Source organism: Struthio camelus, chromosome 1 (assembly GCF_040807025.1).
Source record: "Struthio camelus isolate bStrCam1 chromosome 1, bStrCam1.hap1, whole genome shotgun sequence".
NCBI lineage: Eukaryota > Metazoa > Chordata > Aves > Struthioniformes > Struthionidae > Struthio > Struthio camelus.
In genome coordinates this window covers 127,498,553-127,519,761 of record NC_090942.1, presented here as the reverse complement: position 1 = coordinate 127,519,761, position 21,209 = coordinate 127,498,553, and positions in this window count along the sequence as shown.

Genomic DNA, 21,209 nt, shown 5'->3' with positions numbered 1-21,209 from the left:
GAATTTGTCTGCTTATCCTTATATCTTATTATTGGGTCATGCATTCCAGGGAGAAACTGCAATAAATTTCTTTGTCTAAAAAAAAAGACAAGTCTAGCTTAAAGTCCACTGTTATTCCCTACCTATGCAATTATTTATACCATATAAAGTAGCAGTTAAATGCTACTCCTGAGAATAGTTGCTTGTATTCACTTGGTAGTGATATAAGGGGCAGGCAGTGATGAATCAGACTATAAAAAACCCACCAAAACCGTTTTCATTAGGACAGGATAGCCAAGACTTCTTATGGAAATTTCACTTTTCTTCTCTGAAAATAATTTCTTCCATATATTGGTAAATTGAATGTGTTTGAGCTTGTATTGCGTGGTATTGAATGCTTAAGCTAAATATTGAGTGTAATGCAAATTTGTTTTGTAAGCTACTGTTTACTGTTTGAAGACAAGATAGTTCTAGCTCATCTGAATAATAGTTTTCTTTTTAACTAAGCTAACAGCAGTGGTGTCCCAAAGCACCAGATGATGAAGCAAGAGAGTATATAGGAGTGTAATTTGAAAGTTTATGAGGGGCTACAAAACCAGCTCATCTGTTAGGAACATATAGATGAAAGAAAAAACGGATCGATCTAACAATAGTCTTCAAGAGTAAAATTTGCGGTGACTGTGATAGAAAATTACGGGAATCTCTTTAGGGTTCCATGAAAACTAAATTTCTTTGGAGAAGGATTTTTTTTCTATTTGTACTGTATATTCTGCAAAAGTAAAAGGATACTGTAATTATGATTAACAGGTAACCTTTTAGAAGGAACAATCTAGTAAGAAATTAATTTTCATTTTTCAGATACTAATGATTATTTCTAGGTTTTACTAGCTCACGAGAAACTAGTTACAAAAAGTGTCAAAACAGGTTTCTATGCCTTGTTAAGGCAAATAAAGGTAATTTATATAACTAAGATCCCTTTGACAATAAGTACTACCCATGCTACATGTACTAAATTGCAATTAGCCTCAATTACCATATTATATCTGAAATTACTTTTTTCTTAAAGGAGACTTTGGGGTTATGAGGAACTCCAGATTTGCTCTAGGCATCTTTTGAAAGGTAACTTTGAAATACTATGCTGAAGTTATTGGCTTCTTAAAATAGGACTATATCATCTTTTTTTCAGTGAGTGAACAAATCTCTAGGGAGGTGGTAGGTGTCCCACATGTCCTGACCCTTTTCTCTGGCAGTCCAGCTCTGGTGGACCTGCACGCTCAATCACAGACCCTCTCTCCAGAAGGGTGTATAGATGTGTTTGGGAATTCCTTGTCCATCCCTTGGCTGGTGACATGCATGAGCCCATGCTGACATCTCCCTGTATGTTCTCCCTTTCTGCTGCATGTTTGTGGGTGCTGAGCTGTAGTGCTCGTAAGCTCCAATAAGGTTTCTATTCACTTCTCATTCTTATTCAATTTAGCTGAGATAGGAGATGCTCAACACATCAGAAGACCGTAGACTTTCTGTAAATTCTGCTGTCTGTAGTATATGTGTGAACTTTTTGTTCCCCCTTGTAACAATGATATGGAATATTGTTCTTGAAAGATTTTGAGCATATTATCCCCATGTTGTTTTATGGCTAACTATCACATGAAATACATCTTCATACTGCCATTTTAACATTTCATATATGCAATTATCAGCTATACATTACAGATTTTCCAGAGGAAATGAAGAGTTTTTAAACATGATAAAAGTGTCAATCTTTGAAGTTTGGGAAGAATAAAGGCTCTGTCTGCCCGCAACCTCAGGCTGACTGTCTCATTGTAATATGAACACTCCTCTAAACACTATGCAGAGATGTATAATTGCTTCCTGTATTTTGAAAGAATTTAACACTAGGGAATTCACTCGTGTTGTTTTACAGCTCTGTCCAGCTGGCAGTACCTTCGCTTGAACCTCAGTGACAGCAGGTAATTGTAACAGAACAGTCCCTGTCAAAACAAGAAAGATTTACTATGCCGGTAGATAATGAAATGGAACAACTCATGCAAGCAATGAGGAAAAAGCGCTGCCAGAAAGATAGAAAGGCAGATTCAGACCTTTAAAGACCACAGGAACAATACAGTAAAAGAGTGAGCTGTTGAGTGTATCACTACTCAACATCTCAGGACAAAAGGAGAGTTATGTTACAAGCAGCATCTCTAGACTTGCTTCGTATCTGGGGAATGCTTGCAGAGCAACTGTGATGACCATTCCCAGCATCACTAGCACTCCCTGTATCAAACCCTATACCAGGAACTCATCTATTCCAATATAGTAGTGGCTAGTTTATGATACTAGCCAGTTTATGATACTAGCCAGTTCCAAACAATTTAGAAAATGGTATAAGAGACAATTATGAAATATAACATCTGTAGTGTAAACTTTTCCCCAAATCCTAACAGTTCAAAGAGCGTTTTTGCTGTTACCTCTTAGCCTTACTGTTTTTCAATGCTTATGTGTGAGTTCTCTTATTTATGCTCTTCTTATAGTTTATATCAATGTCTACTGTTTTTTGAAATTCTACTGATCTGTTGGCCGCAGTAATGTGTATTGGAGAGGAACTCTGTCAGCTAATTATGCCTTGTGTACAAAAGTCTGTGCTAGGTGAATTTGTTTTCTCTTTTGCTTGTTTTACGTGAAAGAGTAAATAAAAAGCACCCATTCATCTATTGTACACTAATCATTATTTTAGGTGTAATAGCATGCTTCCTGTTATTATTCAACCCTCCCTAAACAGTATCCTAAAGCCACTGCAGTTGCAGCAATATACTGGAAGGATGTTCAAGCCAATTTGAAATTAACTCTCACAGCTGTTGTTTGCAGCTCAGTGGTAGCAGCTCAGAGTTCAGCCTGGGCTGCCAAACCCACCCAAGAAGCAATTAGCACCAAGTGAGATCTATACTGCTGCAGCTAAACTAGCTAGATTGCATTGCTATCACAGGCAGCAACGTAGATATGCCTTGATCATTACAGTCTTTCCCTGATATGGAAATATCTAATCCATTTTGTAACCTAAATCAAAACCCATCTAATAGTGTCTATCTTTCAGATGACCAGGAAAATGTTTTCAGTATGTTTATATACATTTCCTTTTTCAAGGAACATACAAACGCTAAGTTCTCAGGTGTTCTAAAAATAATGCAGATAAAGTATAGGGATAAACGCATGGGTAGCAAGGACTGTCCTTTCACTTCATTACTCTCAGCATCTTCTGCCCCTGGTAAACTGCAGTGGTTTTTTTCAAACTGTGTTGTGTCAAGGACTGTATGCTGCCCGGCAATAGGCACATCCTTAGGATAATAGCAGTAACAGATTATTATAACACTGTGAAAGGAAGAGGTGAAGGCAGTCTAGTTCCTTATCCTTGGAGCTTTCCTGTTCTTGTTGCCCCTGGAATTTGTATTTTTGTTTCTACTCCTAGGACTGAGAAGCAAAACCAGGGGCTGTATTTCTCTTCTTATGGTTGAAAGTAGTATGATTTCTAATAGGGTCCTCTTTTGGGCCAGATTCTTGTCTAAGATTTGGTGTCAGAGGCATTGCTATTATTTGCTATATAAGAGAGTCATTTTTATTATTAAATGCTTTTTCTACTTCTTGGCATTCAGGAGTTAAAAAGTACCAGAAGGCGCAAGAAAAGGGAGACAAACGTCTTATCTTTTTGTGGGAAACAAGCTAACTTTTATTTAAAAGTTCATGCTGTATGTATATTGTCATGTGTTTAGTTCAGGCAGGCTACATTTATTAGAGTGACAGCGTTGCCACTAAAATCTTTACAGTTTTGCCTTTGAGAGAAGATAAGATCACTGTACTATTCCTTAGGTGTTGTTTTTTCTTAACTGAGGGAATGCTTTGAATACAGCAATTACTTGCACAGGCATTTATATAGATTTTTAATGTTGACACCTATAATGTTTACATATGATTAATTGCACTTTTGCAATGTGTATATAATGAGATATGAGTTATGGTCAATAGTATTTCACTATTTGAAGCACGTTTCATGAAAATAATTGCTTTCCATATTTGTGTGTTGGTTTAAGTGAACGATCTCAATGCGTAGAGCAAAGTCAAACAAAGCACCTTCCTCTGTGGTGGAAAAACTGCTGGAAACCATTTGAGAAAATCATTTGTATCGCTCTTTTCTTCTTGGATGAGAAAAATTAGGAGTCTGTCTGTCTTTTATTCCTTTCATTTTGTAGCCCTGCTCCCTTTCTTCAGTGTCTTGTTCCTCCTTCTTTCTCACTGGTATCAGTCTTATTCTAGCTGTGTTTCATGCATTAACAGAGGTGGTATATACATTTATGTAGATCTATCCAAATTATACATTGGACAGAGAGTATTTTTACATGCCATCCCTCGGAAAGTTTAGTCTACTCCCTGTAACTGTTTTCAGATGAGACAAGAATAAGTTTTCAAGCCATCATCATTTTTCTTCTTTTTTGCAGCACTTTGTATAATTCAATAAAGATCAGAGTTGGTTTTATTTAGTGTCAAAAAGTGCTTTATTTTGAAATGAATCTAACTTAGACTTTGAAGAGTCTCAAATGGCAACTCTCTGGAGTGGAAGCATATGACTGAGAATGTTTGCAGAGCTTTCAGCTGGGAGTTGTGTGCCCTCAGCAGTCACAGATTAAATGCCTGCATGGCCTTTTGCTTGCTGTTGTGTTACTTGATGTGGAATGTGGTGAAAAAACCTGCCAGAAATATGCAGAACAAAAGTGGCTAGAAAAACACCACTTTCTTGTCATGTGACTTTTGCTTTACCATTGCTTTCACAAGGCCTTTAATTAAAAGAAAATACAATTATTGCATGAACCCAGTAATCTGTCAGACTGGTTTTACAGACAGTCAAAAATTAATATAATTTAGATAAAGGGTATAAATGTCTGACAACAGTGAGTTTGGACTGACAGCATGCATTAATTTGCCTGCAGTCTCTTCTTTACACGTTCCTTTTATATTATATCCAAGACTGATACCATATATATCATGGTTGCAATAGTTAATATTCTGATATTAAAACCAAGAATTCCTAAATAAAGGGGAAAAGGAAGCCTTGGAGTGCACAGAAGCTTCTACCTGTCAAAAGGACAATCTGTAAAGCATATTATACACAGAAGAAGAATTTGACAAATCAGTCCCCTCTTGTGCACCTTTAAACATCCAGCTCATTATGAAATAGTGGCAATGGAGGAAAAAAAAAAACAGTCACGAGGGCAGACACAGTCCCTTGCTGCATAGCAGTTCTGTAGAGTTCTCTGTTTTCCTTGTCCACTTCATATGGCTCAAGTGAAGAAATAAAGTTTAGTCCCTACCCAAATTTGCAGCCTCATACATCTTTATTGTGAACATAAAATAGTGTCAGACACGGCAGGTACTACTTCTTCAAGATGCAAGCCACAAACCATTAGGTGTCTACATTATCTTCTATAAGACACAAAGAACTGATTTTTGGAATGGGTCTACATGCAGGACTACTTTTTCAGTTGAACAGCTAAACGGATATGCTCCAACTGATGCTCCCTCCAGGTTCACATGCAGGATATGACTGATTATTTCAGACGAGGGGGGAAAAAAAAGGAAAGAATTCAGTCAGAAAGTTAAAAAGAAAACTAAGAGATATATGGGGCTGCTAAATATTAAGTTCTATTACAGAATCTGGTCTGGCACAGACTGTGCCTTTTCTGAAATCAGAATCGCCATTTCCTCTCTAGTGTCACCCATATGATATAGGAATAGGAATCTTCTCTATTCAAATTAGTCACTGAGGATGGAGAAATCCATTTAAATAATTGAAATGCAATAAATGTGGTATATAGATTTATATAATGGCAGAAATGAGTGCAAGCCACACCCTTTATCCTGAATGCTGTAATACTATATTGTCATCCATTTATTCTTATTATATCTGATGTTGGAATAGCCACTGAAGTGCCATGCCATTGTTTATGTTCTATAATTAGATGACTGTCTATCTTCTTGTTTATAAAAGTGCAAATACCTTCACAATGAACTTGATTGTCTTTATAGAGAAAAACAATTTTGTATGGATATTTACAAGTAAAGGACCAAAGGCATTGTGAACATCAAAGTGAATTCCTGATTTTCATTTCAGACTTATGCCTGGAAGTACACTTTTGCATCGTTCACCTAAGTCAAAATAACATTTTCAGTAAAAAGTCTTTGCTAAAGATATGAAAAAGATGCATTTAATGATCAGTGTGTTGCCAGAGGAGACATAAAGGTGAAGAGAAATAAAGTTATAACCTCTACCCAGGTCACAAATGAAGCTGAACTGACATAGTTGACTGCTATTTTTACAAGGCAGAGGGCAAAGATGTTTTCAGTTCCATTGGCAACCCCAATCAACTTCACAGAATCACAGAATAGTTGAGGTTGGAAGGCACCTCTGCAGATCATCTGCTCCCCTCATCTAGCCCCCTGTGGAAGCAGAGTCAGCTACAGCAGGTTGCTCAAGACTGTGTCCAGTTGGATTCTGACTGTCTCCAAGGATGGAGACTCCACAACCTTTCTGAGCAGCCTGCTGCAGTGTTTAACCACCCTCACAGTGAAAAGCTTTTTCTCACGTTTAAATGGAATTTCCTGTCTTTCAGTTTGTACCCATTGCCTCTTGTCCTGTCACTGGGCATCACCAAATCTGGCCCCATCCTCTTTACATCTTCCTATCAGATATTTACATGCATTCCCTTTGAGCCTTCTCTTCTCCAGGCTGAAGTCTCAGCTCTCTCAGCCTTTCCTTATATGAGAGACACTCTAGTCCTTTAATCAACTTTGTGATCTTTCACTGGACTCACTCCGGTATGTCCATGTCTCTCTTGTATTGGGGAGCCCAGCATGGGGCCCAGCACTCCAGGTATAGCCTCATCAGGGCTGAGTGGAGGGGAAGGATCACCTCCCTCAACCTGCTGGCAACGTTCTGCCCAACGCAGCCCAGGATGCCATTTACCTTCTTTGTCATGAGGGCTCATTGCTGGCTCATGGTCAACTTGTTGTCCACCGGGAAACCCAGTTTGTTTTCTGCAAAACTGCTTTCCAGCTGGTTGGCCCTAGTCTGTACTGGTGCATGGGGTTATTCATCCTTAGGTGCAGGACTTAGCATTTTCCCTTGTTAAACTCCATAAGGTTCCTCTCTACCTATTTCCCCAGCTTGTCAAGAACCCTCTGAATGGCAGCACAACCATCTGGTGTAATAGCCACTCCCTTCAGTTTTGTATCATCTGCAAACTTGCTGAGTGTGCATTTAGTCCCATCATCTAGGTCATTAATGAATACCGGTCCCAGTATCGACCCTGCTGGACGTATGGCTGCTCCTCACAACCCTCTGAGCTTGACAGTTCATCCAGTTTTCAGTCCATCTCACTGTCCTCTTATCTCACCTTTTCTTCATCAGTTTGTCTATGAGGATGTTAGGGGAAACCAAGTCAGAAGTTGTTTATCGAGACTTACTGAAGTCTACTATATATGTAGTCTACTAAAGATTACATGCACGGGTGTCCCGTCATCCACCAAGCCAGTTATCTCATCACAGAAGGCCATCAGATTGGTTAAGCACTATTTCCCCTTTTTAAATCCATACTGGCTACTCCTGATCATCTTACTATCCTTTACATGGCTAGAAGTAGTATCCAGAATTAGTTGCTCTGTCACCTTCCCAGGGACAGGGGTGAGGCTGACTGGACTGTAGCTCCCTGGATCCTCCTTCTTGCCCTTCTTAAAGACAGGAGTGACATTTGCTTTCTTCCAGTTCTCATGAACCTCTCCTAGTCACCATGACCTTTCAAAGATAATCCAGATTGGCTTTACAGTGATATGGGCCAGCTCCCTCAGCAGTCGCAGGTGCATCCCATCAGGGCCCATGCACCTGTGTATGTCCAGATTGTTTAAGCATTCCCTAACTTGATTCTCCTCCACTAAGGGTAAGTCTTTGCTCCAGACTTCCCTGCTGGTCTCAGGGACCTGGGATCACTGAAGGGCAGTCTTACCAGTAAAGACAGGTGAAGAAGGCATTCATTGCCTCAGTCATTGCCTATGTTCTTTGTCACCAAGGCCCCTGCCCCATTTAGCAAGGGGCTCACATTTTCCCTAGCCTTTCTTTTGCTTCTTGGTAAGATAGTATGTGTGAATGAAGCCACAGTAAGGAAATGCACTTTTATTTCAAGGATTTCACAAGTACTGAGCACAACTGAGCAGTTAATATAGACTGTACAAGGGAATTACATGGTAGATGCTGTATTCTATTCAGTGCTTTTTAAAATGAAATTTAAAACATTTTTTTTGAGCTGATTGCACTGATATTTAGCAAATTGTCCCGGTTAGTGAAATGAAGGCAAGAGAAGTCCACTGCTGACAGCTATTGCCAAGAAGCTGGTCAGATGGTATAAATGAACAAGAAAGAAATTTGGCCTTCTTGCTAGAACACAAAGAGAAGGCCGGGGAGCTGTGCTTGCTGAGATGCAAAAATGCAAGTTTCATGAAGCCAGAAGCTTTATATCAGCAATGAATTTCAATTTCATTCATGTAATCACAGTAATGAATATAATTCATTCAATCTCAGGTATTCAGTTTTCTCCATCTGTGTGTATACTGCTACCTATCATTGTTCTCTATGAATGGGCTTGGTTTGGCTGTAGTCTGTTCCATTGCTGTCACTAGCCATTTCCGGATAGGAGAGGCTTGATTTTTTGCCTAGGTTAATCCGAGAGCAATGTTGCTAATTGTTCAGAATCTGGATTCCCCTGGACAGTGCTAAGCAGCTTTTGGGTGCTGAGTGAGACTGAGATATCTTGGGAATGGGGCCTGAGAAGCTCTATTAATACCACAGAAACTAGATGCCGAACACTACAGAACCTGGTAACAGATTTGTGGTGCCAACAAACAGGATATACCTCAAAGACAGGGGTACTAAAGGTCTCTCTCACACATTTATATAACAAAACCATATCTTTGTTAGTGATGTTAGATGCAAAGTTTATAAAGTACTTTGAATATTTACTATACAGTAAAAATAAATGGGAATTACAAGGCAAAGAATGAAATGATTGAGTAATACACATTTGAATGTAAGAAATGCTTTCCTAATTAGGGCAGCTAAGCAATTAACACGTCTACACCCTATTATAAAATTTATGCTACAATTAAAATATATGCATTTTGGAGTTTGAGGCAGGGCTCATTAAAGCAGAAGATGTCAAGTTAAGAATTGGCAGTACTAATAAGTTGCATCTGAAAATACTGTAAGCACTTACTGATAGAAGAGAGATCCAGTATAATATGAGCATAAGGGATTTGTTATCTTGTATAGCTCCATGTCTCCTTCTGTAATCTGGGCACTGTTCTTAGTTTGGCTCAGATAAAGAAACCATGACATATACCTTTCTCATATTTAAACTAAACAATACTTAAACTGATGCTAGCATTAACTATGTTCCTGAAATAATAGTCATTATTACATGCTATTTGTACTTCAGTGGCCCACAGAGACCTTAGCCAAGTCTGGTCATCATTGTGCTTTGCACAGTATAAACATCCAGTAAATTATAGCTCCTGCTGCGGAGAGCGTACTATCTAAAAAGAAATAAACCTGGAGGCTTGTGTCACTGTGTCCTTCTGTCATTGACCAGTCATCCTGGAGATTTACACTTAATCTTCGGAGGCTATGGCTTCACAGGGGTTGTCAGTATCACAGTTTTTTGAATTGCTGGTGAAAAAATACCCTCCTCTTCCTTCTCCTAGTTAGGTTCTACATCAGACTTCTGTTGATTTAATGTGTTTCTTCCTACAGAATAGCCATTTTCCTAGGCAGTGATACAAGTCCCTTTCACAGCACCTATTTTATACCATTTTATGACCCGTATCCTAATCTCCCTCTTGTTCACTCCTTAAGATCAGAAAGGGTGAATCTCACTCCTAAAGAACAAGACTTGCGGGGATCACACTACAGTTGATTTCTGAGAGGTAGTGAACATCATCTCAGATTCCTACCAGGATTTGATACTTTTTCATAAAGACTTATTTCAAACCCTAGACTGACGCTGAAGATGTTTTTAAGGAACACAAGTTATTGAATTATATTTTAAATAAGGAAAAACGGATTATGTTCTATAAATATTAATCTCACAGTTTAATTACTCCACTGCTCTATTATATTATAATAAGCTTGCTGGTATTACAGCATTTTAAATAAGTGCTAGATGATTTAGTTTGTTCTTACGCTCTTCATAGCAACAGTCTTCAGTCTGAAACAAGATTGTAATTTGCTGATTAAAGAGGTATCACCTAATCAGGAGAGATTTATGATTTTTTTTTAATTTTTACTTTTAACTTTTTATTTGCTTCTACTAAATATTGCACTTTTGGAATAACTTAAGTGTTTTTCACTCTGTTTAACTGACATTAGCAAAATGTTCCCAGCCCCTTAAACCCAGAAGGTATCGCCTGTACAAGGCACATGGGAAAGGTTTGGTTTGGAAATGCTAGCTCTGAAAACCCTCTAGAGTGACAGGAGTCCCTCAGGATGTAATCTGTTAATAAGAGCTGTTCTGATGATGTAATGTTTCATATTTATTTTACTCCTACATATGTGACTGGTTGGGAGACTTTTGTGAAGGGAGGTGAGAGAAGTGGATTATATTTAGAGCTAATTCTCCAGTAAAATGATCTGGAACAGCATATTGGAACCTGTCCTTGGTAAAAATACCACAGTATCATTTGATTGGCAAGGGGCATCTGGCCATATATATTACGTATTCTGGCTCTTCTGTCCTTTCACGGAGAAGGAGCTACATGCGAGGAAAGAAGAGAAGGCAAATCAAGTAAGATGAGTAAGGCTGCAGCTTTTTGCTGGAGTAAGATAATTGAGTTGGAGTTGGTATTCACTTTCTTCAATCAAAATGTGACAGTGGTGGAATCTATGTCAAGAGATGTTTCTCCCATCACATCTCATGTCGTTTAGCATCTTATTAGATGTAGTCAAATATTTTAATAACTCATGCCTGTGCTCTTAGTCTTCATTTCTTCACAAACAGCTGAAGTCAGAAAAGAACCTACATATACAGTCAAAGTCACTTTAGTTTTTTAAGTAGATGCTCTTCTAAGCATGCAGGTGCCATTCTTTGCCTTTCCACACTGTGGACCGCCTTGGATCACAGTCCCCACAGCCAAGCCCCTCTGAAAGCAAAAGATACCTTTATTTAGATAAGGTGAGTGAAACTGGCCCTGAGGAAGTGACTCAGAATGAGCTGGCTTGTTGGCATGGTGGAGTATCTGAGGCCTCTTGTCTGTCTTTCTGCTCGGGGTTCTCCTTATCTTTTCTTTCCCATTATTTCCTTCATTATTCACTGTGCTGTATATGTCTCCTTTTATCATCAAACTGAAATTCCTCTACTAAGTACCACAAAGTGCTTTCCTCATAAGACATCATGTAACTTTAATGTATCTTTGAAAAGTGGTAATTGTCACAGCGCTCCGTTTGCATGCATATGGATAACCTCACTGGAGTACTTGAATTACAAGGTGGAATTTGGTCCAGATTTCCAAATGTTAAAGCAAGTGTAATCTAAATGAGGGGCAGGTAAAAACCATAAAGCCGTGTGAGTAAGAAAGAGTTAAATTTGTTACCTCTGTGTTCACTTTTAAAATATTTTTAGCTTTAATATTCTTAGGATAAAGTGTCCTTAAGGACCTTTGCACAACACCTGGATCGATGGAGACTTGGTTAGGATAGCAGCTTAGTGTGTGGCACACATCAGTGATTAGCAATCGGCACAAACATTTCTGCAAGCAAAATGAGAGCTGCACAAATACTCACAGGAAGTGAAAAATGGTATCAGCTTAGGACTATGTGACAAAGAACATGGTCAAAGTATTTTTTTTAAATAATTTCTAATGGCTTGCTGATACCTGTGTACCAGAATCTATTTTTCCCCTTATATAATGGCTTTATTAATCACCGAAGCACTAGATTTGTATTTAGGGTGTGTCTACACTGCAGGCATGGCTGTGACAGGAGAGTAGAATAACAGTATATAATGTAACTGTACATTAACAAGACTTAGTGGTCTGGTTGTAGCAGTGCCCAGCCCAGCCTGGAGATAAATGTCTTTTAATTTCACCGGACAATGTTTAATCAGCCAAATTATTTTAGCTGGGAAAACTTTAAAATGAGAGAATTGGAAGTATCTTAACAGTTCCTGCCCACTGGGTCTTCCACCGCATTGCTGTTAAAGCTAGGTAATTTTAACTGCATGATGGTAACCTGAAGGTGACATGGGAAAACACATTGTTTTCTCTGTTTTAGTTATACTTTTAAAAGATTTTATAATCAATGTGACAAGTGGGTGCAACCGCAATATTGCACATATGCATTACAGAACACCTAATAAATTAATTCATTTGAAAGTAGTTGTGTTGTTCTTTTGCTAAGGGGAGTCTAAAGAAGCAACTCATGGATAAATATCCATTTTCTTTCAAAAGCAGTTTTTAATTTTCTGTTGGAATTACAGGTGTTCCCAAATTCAAGCACATTACATTGCTACAGTTAAAAGCTGAGTAATCAAAATTGTATTTTTCAACTAATAAATCCACTAAAAAGGAAATCTCATTAGTGTAATGAATGCATGGAATGGTTGTTTGTTATACACAATTAACCTCCATTAATTGCAGTGGTGTGCTCACATAGCACAGAAGAAGGTTTGTTTATTTGACAGAATGATATTTGTGGGGAGAAGAAGACATTTCAGACAACTGGCCAAAATAACTTCATCTCTTCCTGATGACACTGAGTTACTCAGGGCAGCACAAATGAAAGCTGTCTGAAGAGTTATAGAAGGCTTTCATGACACTGACTGACCAAGTGGTAAAACAGCAGGTGAAGTTCAGTGCTGATGGACATAAAGCAATGCTCACAGAGACTCTTTTTGCCGGCTTTTCTTGCACAGCGACAGGTTCTGACCTAGCTATTACCGCTCAGCAAAGGCCTCTGCCTGTAGCAGATAGTTTTACGAAAACGTCAATGCTCAGCAGCAGTCAAAAAGTAAAAAGACTGCCTGGAATTGCAGGGAAAAGTGTAGGTAACAAAAGAGAGAGCACCACTATGCCATGGTGTGAATCCACAGGTCACCGATGTGTGAATACTATCAGTGCTCTACTTTCCCCAGCTCAGACAGGGTGTCTTTACCCCACTGCTGGCGGGCGCTGAGGCTGAGGCCTCGCAGCCTCTCGGCTGCTGTGGGTACGGGCTGCTGGTATGGTATGAGAACTGCCTCCAAGGCACGGGCACGGGCACGGGCACCCTTCAGCTAACAAGATTATTTACAGGTCCAGCTGGTGGCCCTGCAGGATGTGGTTTCACTCACTGATACCCTTTCTTACCACGTGTGTTTTGTGCCATGAGGACCATTTGCTTGCATTTGAACAGGTATGCCTGTGAAATGCAAATCAAACACAAATCAATGTGGACATCTCTGTGTCAGCCTGAGGATAACCCTGCGCAGCAATTCCCAGAGCTGGGGACTGCTCCTCCTTGCTGCGAGAGGCACTGACCTCAACGGCCCCTGAAAGCAATTTAACGCTTGCCCAGGCAGCAGTTACATTGCTGAACTGAAGGCAACCCCCAAAACCATGCAAAGCAGGGTGGACATTTTGAGGATCTGCACAAGTTATTTTGTTGGCTGTCACATTTCGGTCTTGAAAGTGTGCAGGTTTGTCCTCAGGTTTGGTTCTCCCATACTGAAGGTATTCTGCAGAGTTTGGGATGTTGTTATACTGATATAAGGGAGAAGCAGGGTGTTACAGTTTTATCGAGAGCAGTGCCAGGAGATGTCTAACCTTACAATCTATTTATGTCCTTGGAAAAAAATGTTACCATCTCTGTCTCCCTCTGGTTAATTTACTGGCCTTTGGGGACAATTGCTCAGTCATAGAAAGATGAGTTACACAGAATGGAGCCCAAATACTGTAAGCTTTCCTGCTTTTGCAAGCACTGAAGTCTGATATATATCCAGTGGAATGGAGAAGGTACTAATTAATATGTTTTTGCTATTGATTTTGCTTTTTCCTCCACTGCTGGATCATTTTGCTATCAGCTTTACGATTCTGTTGGTAGATCTGCATAGTTTCTTTTTCCCACATTAATTTTCCCTCGTTCGTGAGATGGAATTAATGTTGCTATTAGGGATCTTTGCTTTTTATTATCATCACAAGTATAGGGAAGGCATTATTATCTTTTTAAAACTTGCATTGTCACTTACTCATGCAGCTAATTGTTAGGCATTCTGTATCTGTGTTGTTGTCTATAGAGAAGCCAATAAAATGCTGATGAAAAATGGGCCAATTCTAAAAAGCTGCAATCAATATGCAATACTTCTTACATGTTAACCTTTACCATATGGATTTAATATCACGTCTGATTTGCACCTAGTATAAAAAGTGTCTGTCTCTGAAGTCATTCTGACTTATTTTTTTAGGATGGACCATTTTCCACTTCAGATGTTACTGTATGTCACACTTTGCTCAGGGAACCATTATATCACCCAGTTACCCTTACCCAGCTAGTCTGACTTCAGTAAAAAATCCTGAGCTCAGATATTTTACAGTGAAGGGGAAAACTTGATCCTTTGTTCCAAACGTTACCTTCAGTTCCAATGGTTTAAACCTGGAGAAGAGTCATCTACTCAAATAGAAGTGCTCTGGGCTTACCAATATAACCAACACATACATTTGCCATGCTATCTCTGGACTTTTCTATAACATTTTAACCAAACTCCCATGCATTTCTGGCCAAGATAGTCAAATTTAGCTTGTAACTTTGACAGCTAGAAACGGATGTCCTTCTCTCCTGACTTATAAGTCTATTCAACCCTACTAACCTCAGTTTGATTACATAAATGTGATTTCAGGGCAAGTCTTGCCTGGTGGCCTTACTGCTAGTCTGCATCTGTAGATATTGCAGAAATATTTCCCTGAGGCTTAGTATCTAGGGAGCCTGTCCCATGGCTGCTTCCCTGGTGAGGCCACTGCTGCTAAATGATGGAATATGTTTACAGTGAGAACATCCTGTTTCAGACCCTGGAACCTATTTCAAAGATATTCTGTGTTTTTTCTCTTTAGTATTTTTATTTATCTCTTTAGTTCATAGTACTTCAAATGCTGACTGCGTTAAAAATGTGTGTAATGATTTTATTTTGCTTAATTAATAAGCATCTACCCCATGACTCTAGGGCTCTGGTAGCAGTGGAAGGATACTTCCAAGTGATGACAACACATTTGTCACAAGATATATTGCTCCCTGATATGCCAGGGCCCTATTGCCACAGTGGAGGATTCCTGGGCCCCAGCACAGGCTGTACCACGAGTCCAGGATACCTATGTTTTTTCAGAACAGTTTTTCCCATCTACGCATCCGTGTGTATAAACGCTGCCCCAGCAAAGAACCAAGCCCTTGGCCTCAGACACTGTGCACGTGCTACAGATAGGTCTAAACTCTAGAAGATAATGAGATGGTTGGTTTGCAGCCTGCCACTGCTACTTCTTCATCCTATTTTCAGAATTTTACCATCTATTATCTCCTCCTTTGAGGGCCTTACACCCTTCTCCAGAGGCACACTGCAAGACCTAGCTTAATTCCTAGCATACTCACACATTCTCTTTTCTCCGAGCTTCCTCTAAGCTCTGCACCACACCTGACCACTCATCCTGTTACAAGTCAAAAAAAATTGTGCAGACTTAAAAAATACAAAGTTCTAATTATTGTAATTATACTACTGAATAATTGACTGAAAAGCAGGATGCCTGGAGTGCATCAAAGATCTCGTGAAGGTCTGTAGAGACACCTGTGTTATTTTAGGAAAAAATATATGCAGCTCAAGTAACGTGTAACCATAGCATTTAAAGCTGCATGGCAGGAAGAGAACACAGGGTGCATCTAGTGACAGGAGCTTGAGAGCATCCTTGGCACAGGAAGAGAGTGACTAGCTCACTGCAAAGCTTATGCATGTTGGAAGATGATAATCAGTAGGAGAAGCACTATAAAATGAATAAAGGACTGAATAAATGTCTGTCCCTCTAAAAGGAGCCACAGAGAGGAGCCATAGGTTGAGATTGGTGGCTTCAAACTGTTGGACATTGGGGTGCCTCTGTGAGCTGTGTGAGAGCGTGTACTGTGTTCTTTGCTTGTTGTCTGCCTGGCAGGGAAACCCACGGGAAGATCTTGTGTCACGTGGAGCGGCTGGGCAAGGCAAAGCATTGTCCCTGGGAGAGGAGGGGTTAGAAGCAGGCTTGGAGCCACTTACTGTGGTGAGCATTTGCCCCTGGAGCACTGGTGACCTCACCAGCGCTGCTGTGGCTGGGGCAGAGGGGCCGTGGGAGAAGCTGCCTTTGGAAAGACACCCACCCTTTAGATGTGGCTGTTGTGCACCTGAAGGTCGTGCTGATCAGCTCTTTAGCAGACACCGCAGCTTTTGAGCCTGCAGAGTACAACACTTGCAGCCTTTTCCAAGAGAGGCTTCTGGGGACCTCTGTGTTTAGGGAGGTTGGAGTTCCTTCCTGAAAGAGCAATAATCAGAAGGGCTTCTGTAGGTTTGAATGGGTCCTTGCTGGAAACCCAGGAGCAGCTCATGGCATTTTCTGAGTCCAGTAAATCCTCTCACAGACCTGTGCCAAGTGGGCATGATATTGTTGTGACCCTAGGTTCTCTGATGTCTAAGTGTGGGCATGTAGTATAAGAGCAGAAATATTTTGAGGCAGTCCCTTATGCCTTCCTCCCTGTTCCACCAGTCTGCTCAGACAGTAAGGAACAGGCCTGATGCTGAGACCAGAAAGAGGCTGAGGAAGTCATTATTTGTGGGGATTACTGGAGTCCAAGATCCTGACTGTACGTTCTCAGTGATAATTAATTCTTTATAGCCAAAGGTGAACTGACATGAGAAGAACACCCAGGAGGCCAGGCAAGCTCTACGCTACTTTTGTGGTGAGAGGCAGAAGCCACTTCAGAGGGATAAACAGCTGAACGCTGAATTGGTGTTGATGCTGTTGCTGAGAGAATTTCTTGGGCGTTAATTTTTGAATTTCGTAGCCCAACCCTGCATTACTTATTTATAGCTCTTTTCTTCTACCCCCCTCCCCCCCGCCATGGCATCTGGCTGCTGCATATGAGACACGTGGTTGCAATTCTGAAATGTCTGCTGAAAAATTATCACCACCCCTATCTGCTGCTAAGGATCGGATACCTCAGGGCAGCAGGGAATTTAGCAATTGACATAGTCATCACTAAGTTGTGGCACCTGCAGCCTCAGAAGCCTATGAGCACAGAGGGCTGGACCAGTTTTATTTGGGGCCAGCCCCACACTGTGGCTCGAGTCTGTCTTATACCAGTGCTGGTTGTTGTGCCAGGGTGCAAGGTGGGACTCACCCACAGGCCTCTTTCCTCCAGCAGCAGTAATAGGGTCTCTGTTGCACCTCCAAGGGACATAGGTGGCTTTGGTTCTCCCTATGGTTCATGTGAGAAATGGAAATGAATCAGTTCAAATGTTTTGAGTTTACTGCAGTCTTCCCCTCCTATGTGTGGTTTTTTAATGCATTGGAACAATAACCCTGCATGCAGCAATTTATTCCTCTCAGGGGCTGTGTTTTGGGCTGTCTCTGGACTCAGGCACTATTGCTGTATGAGTTGTGCAGGGTTGTCTTTTAAAGGATTTTGTGCATGTATTTTTGTGGCTTTTCATTTTTATTGCAAGTTGCATCACAGCTATAAGTTTCAATGACAGCAGGAGCTGGTATCCTCTTCAGAGACCTACTGGACCTACAAGGGAAAGGCTTCTTCTGGAGCACTGCCCACACGCAGAGGACGTCTGGCTATGACATCTGCAGTTGCTGTCCTAGGTCTTCACAGAAGTAGTGAAGCAAAGTATTGCTACTGCTGTGAAAGACTCAGTGAGAAAAGAGATCTTTTGAAGATAAAGGTGTTACATATGCAGTACAAGTTTATGAGGGTAACCGGTATTTCCAGTAACAGCCAGAAGCTAAGATAGCTATGAAAACATAGTAGGTCATGCACATTATGTTTTCTGCCAGATGAGATTTCTCTGTATGTTTCAAAGATAGCCCCAAGAAAAAGTGTTTTTTCAGCAGCCAAAATGTGAAACTAAAAATGCAAGGAAAAAATTGCACAATCACCAGTAGAAGTCAATATTTGCCACCTCTTACCACCTTGTGATTTCTAATATATCTCTATTATTTCCATATTCTGTGCTATGCTAAGCCATGGAAATCTGAGTTATGACAGTTACTTTTCACTGCAGTGTTGATGGAGGCTTCAAGGACATAACATCTATCTGATACTTCATTCTTCTGTGTGAGTGCAGAAACATTAGAAGCAGCTGCCCTGCATTTTTATATTTTACCTTGCAAACGCTTCAGTTCAATGTATTGCTCTGCAAAGCTCTTTGTCATTTCAACACTTCAGTTTCATCTACTTTTGCATTCTTATTGGATATATTTGTGGTGTCTAGGTATCACTGCTGGTACCTCTGTGTTTTTCTGAAGCTGAGAGATACCACTTAGAATATATTTTTTCCTTTTCTCTTATATATGTTTAATGATCAGTTTTCAAAGGAATTATACTTTTTTTTAAAGATTATTGCAGAACTGTTCTGATGCTGTTGACAAAAATTGTTAAGTAATTTTCTTCCATGGTTGTGGTTCATAATATTTTGCAAAGTTCTGTTTGATGCCCAGTTTGAGTGAATTTGATTTTCTTTTGCCCATTAACTCCCCAAGTATTTTTGTGTAATTGTTTCACTTACAGAATAATTAAAGGATTATATATATATTTTTAAAATCCTACTTCCAATCTAGACAGATTTGCAAGCATTAATGGGAAGTTCAGTAGCAAGAGCTGAGTAAAATCTGACATTCCTGAATAGCAGGTTTAATCCTATTCTAAGAGGAGCTCTGCAGATATCTCTGCACATGTCCAAACCTCTATCATAGTCATCATTTTATTTATTTTACCATATTATTCAAGTCTTTTAAATTCAAGTCTTCTACACAGAAGAGCTATGTTTCATGATGCAATGGACTGAGTAGGTGAGATAAGCCAGTTTTTGTGCAGAGAGGTGTTTCAGTAGCAGAAATAATCAGTGGGAACGGCAATAATTTCCTAAGTGGCATTTCGTCTTTATTGAAAATTTCAATGGTGTTGCTATACAGCTGTCATCTTTCAGATTCAAGAGTTCCATCTAGAGGAATCCTATTTTATGAGCTTTATTTTGCTGATCTTTTAATGTGTGCCATATTCACTAGCTGAAAATAGATTAATTAATTCTTGTTTTTCAGTTTCCTTGTTGCCTATCTATAAATTCCATTATTTTTTCCAGCTATATTTGAAATAACATTTTGACATCAATATTTCCCGTTTATACTTAACATATCACATCCATATTTTTGTTTAACAAACATATTGAACAGAGAAGAGAATTCTGATCAGCTCTGACTGGAACTTACAAATTTGTAGCCCAGAAAGTTACAATGATCAGATGTTCATATCAACAGTGATAAAATATATCTTTAACAAAAAAAAAAATGTAGAGTACCTGAACAGATTCTGGCAACTGTGAACCATATACTAATATAGAAAATATTGAATGTACACATACTCGCTGAGAATTGATATTTCAGCTCGGCTACATAAATCTTTGTTCAGTTTGTTTTAGGAGCTACTGTTTCCAAGTCTTTTTTTCATAACCTGAGGGAAATTTGGATAAAAATCCAACTGAACTGGAAATAGAAAAGATTTCCTCCTAGCTCTTGGGGTTAGTACTTAAACTCCTGTTTTTTATCTAATGAACATTTTAAGACCTTCTGCAGTTCAGATATGCCAATTTATCTCTTCTAATTTTCTTTGTCAGATGCAGAGATAAAATACCTTGGTAATGTTTAATAATGAAGTCTCATATCTAAAGCTGTATTAGGAAGATGTTGGTATTCAGTTGTGATGAATTTGCCTAACAGAGAAGCCAGCTTTCTAGATGTCAGAGAGAAAAGTTTTTGCTGTCAAAACCATGTTAGTAAAAGGGTGGCATGGTGCAACCAAGGGGAATGAGCTGAAGAAATTCCACAGTTTATGCTAGCAAATCTTGAATCTTGCAGGTATAAGTTAAATTGTTTAAAACAAAACAAAAATGTACTTCAAGCTTTCCTGTGGCTCTACTTTCCCAAGCAAAATTAGCGATACTTTCAAAATCCATGCCTGCACTAAAAGTGTAACAACAATCCTAAATGAGGATCCTAGACTGGTGTATGATCCTTACTGGTGTAGCTATATTAAAAAAAGCCCTCCAGCTTTAAATCTGATTTGTTTTTTAATAAAATCCTTTGATGTTTCCTTAAGAAAATTAATTATAGCAGTAGTATATGTAGAAGCTGTACTAGAAAATTGAGGGCAGGCCAGTAAGTCTGAGATTATAAAAACAAGTTTCTGGGGATATGTCTATAAAATAATAAAAGAAGACCAAGGAGGTCCTGAAACCTAGTGATGTGGATTAGTTTGAATTTACATTGCTTAGGGCTAGTCCCTTGGTAGCAGACTTGTGTCGGAAGGATCTGATTGAAGCAGTCCAAGACATTGTCAGTGATTACGCTAGCTTCTTGGCCTCCTTTTACTTAGAAGTGAGGATTTACCCTTTATAATAGGGTTCACGTAAAAAAAAAAAAAAAAAGCGCGCACATACACACACACACACAAAACCAGGTACCTCTAAAAATATAGCAACATGAATTCAACTGAGCACAACAGGTGAAGTGCGTTTCTCTGCTTAGTTACATTTTTTTTCTTTCAAGCTCAAAGTAAAATGGATTAATTTTTAACTACATGTTAGAAACCTGATGGTTTTTCTGATTTTCAACCTGAGGCTTATTTTGGTTTGGATTATGTGATAGCAAAAATAGAACTTCCTTACTGTGTTATTCTTGATTTAATTTTCTGCCAACATTTTCTGAAATTTTTAGATGTCATTATAATGACAAATTAAGGTCAATCGCATAACCCCAGGCTTCAATTTGGTTTTGTTTTTAGTGAAGCAACATTGTGGTATGCAGTTATAATTTAATTTATCTAATCTGCCACCTGCCACCTTGTTTCTCTCAATGTTGGTTTTACATTTTTTGTAGTTGCC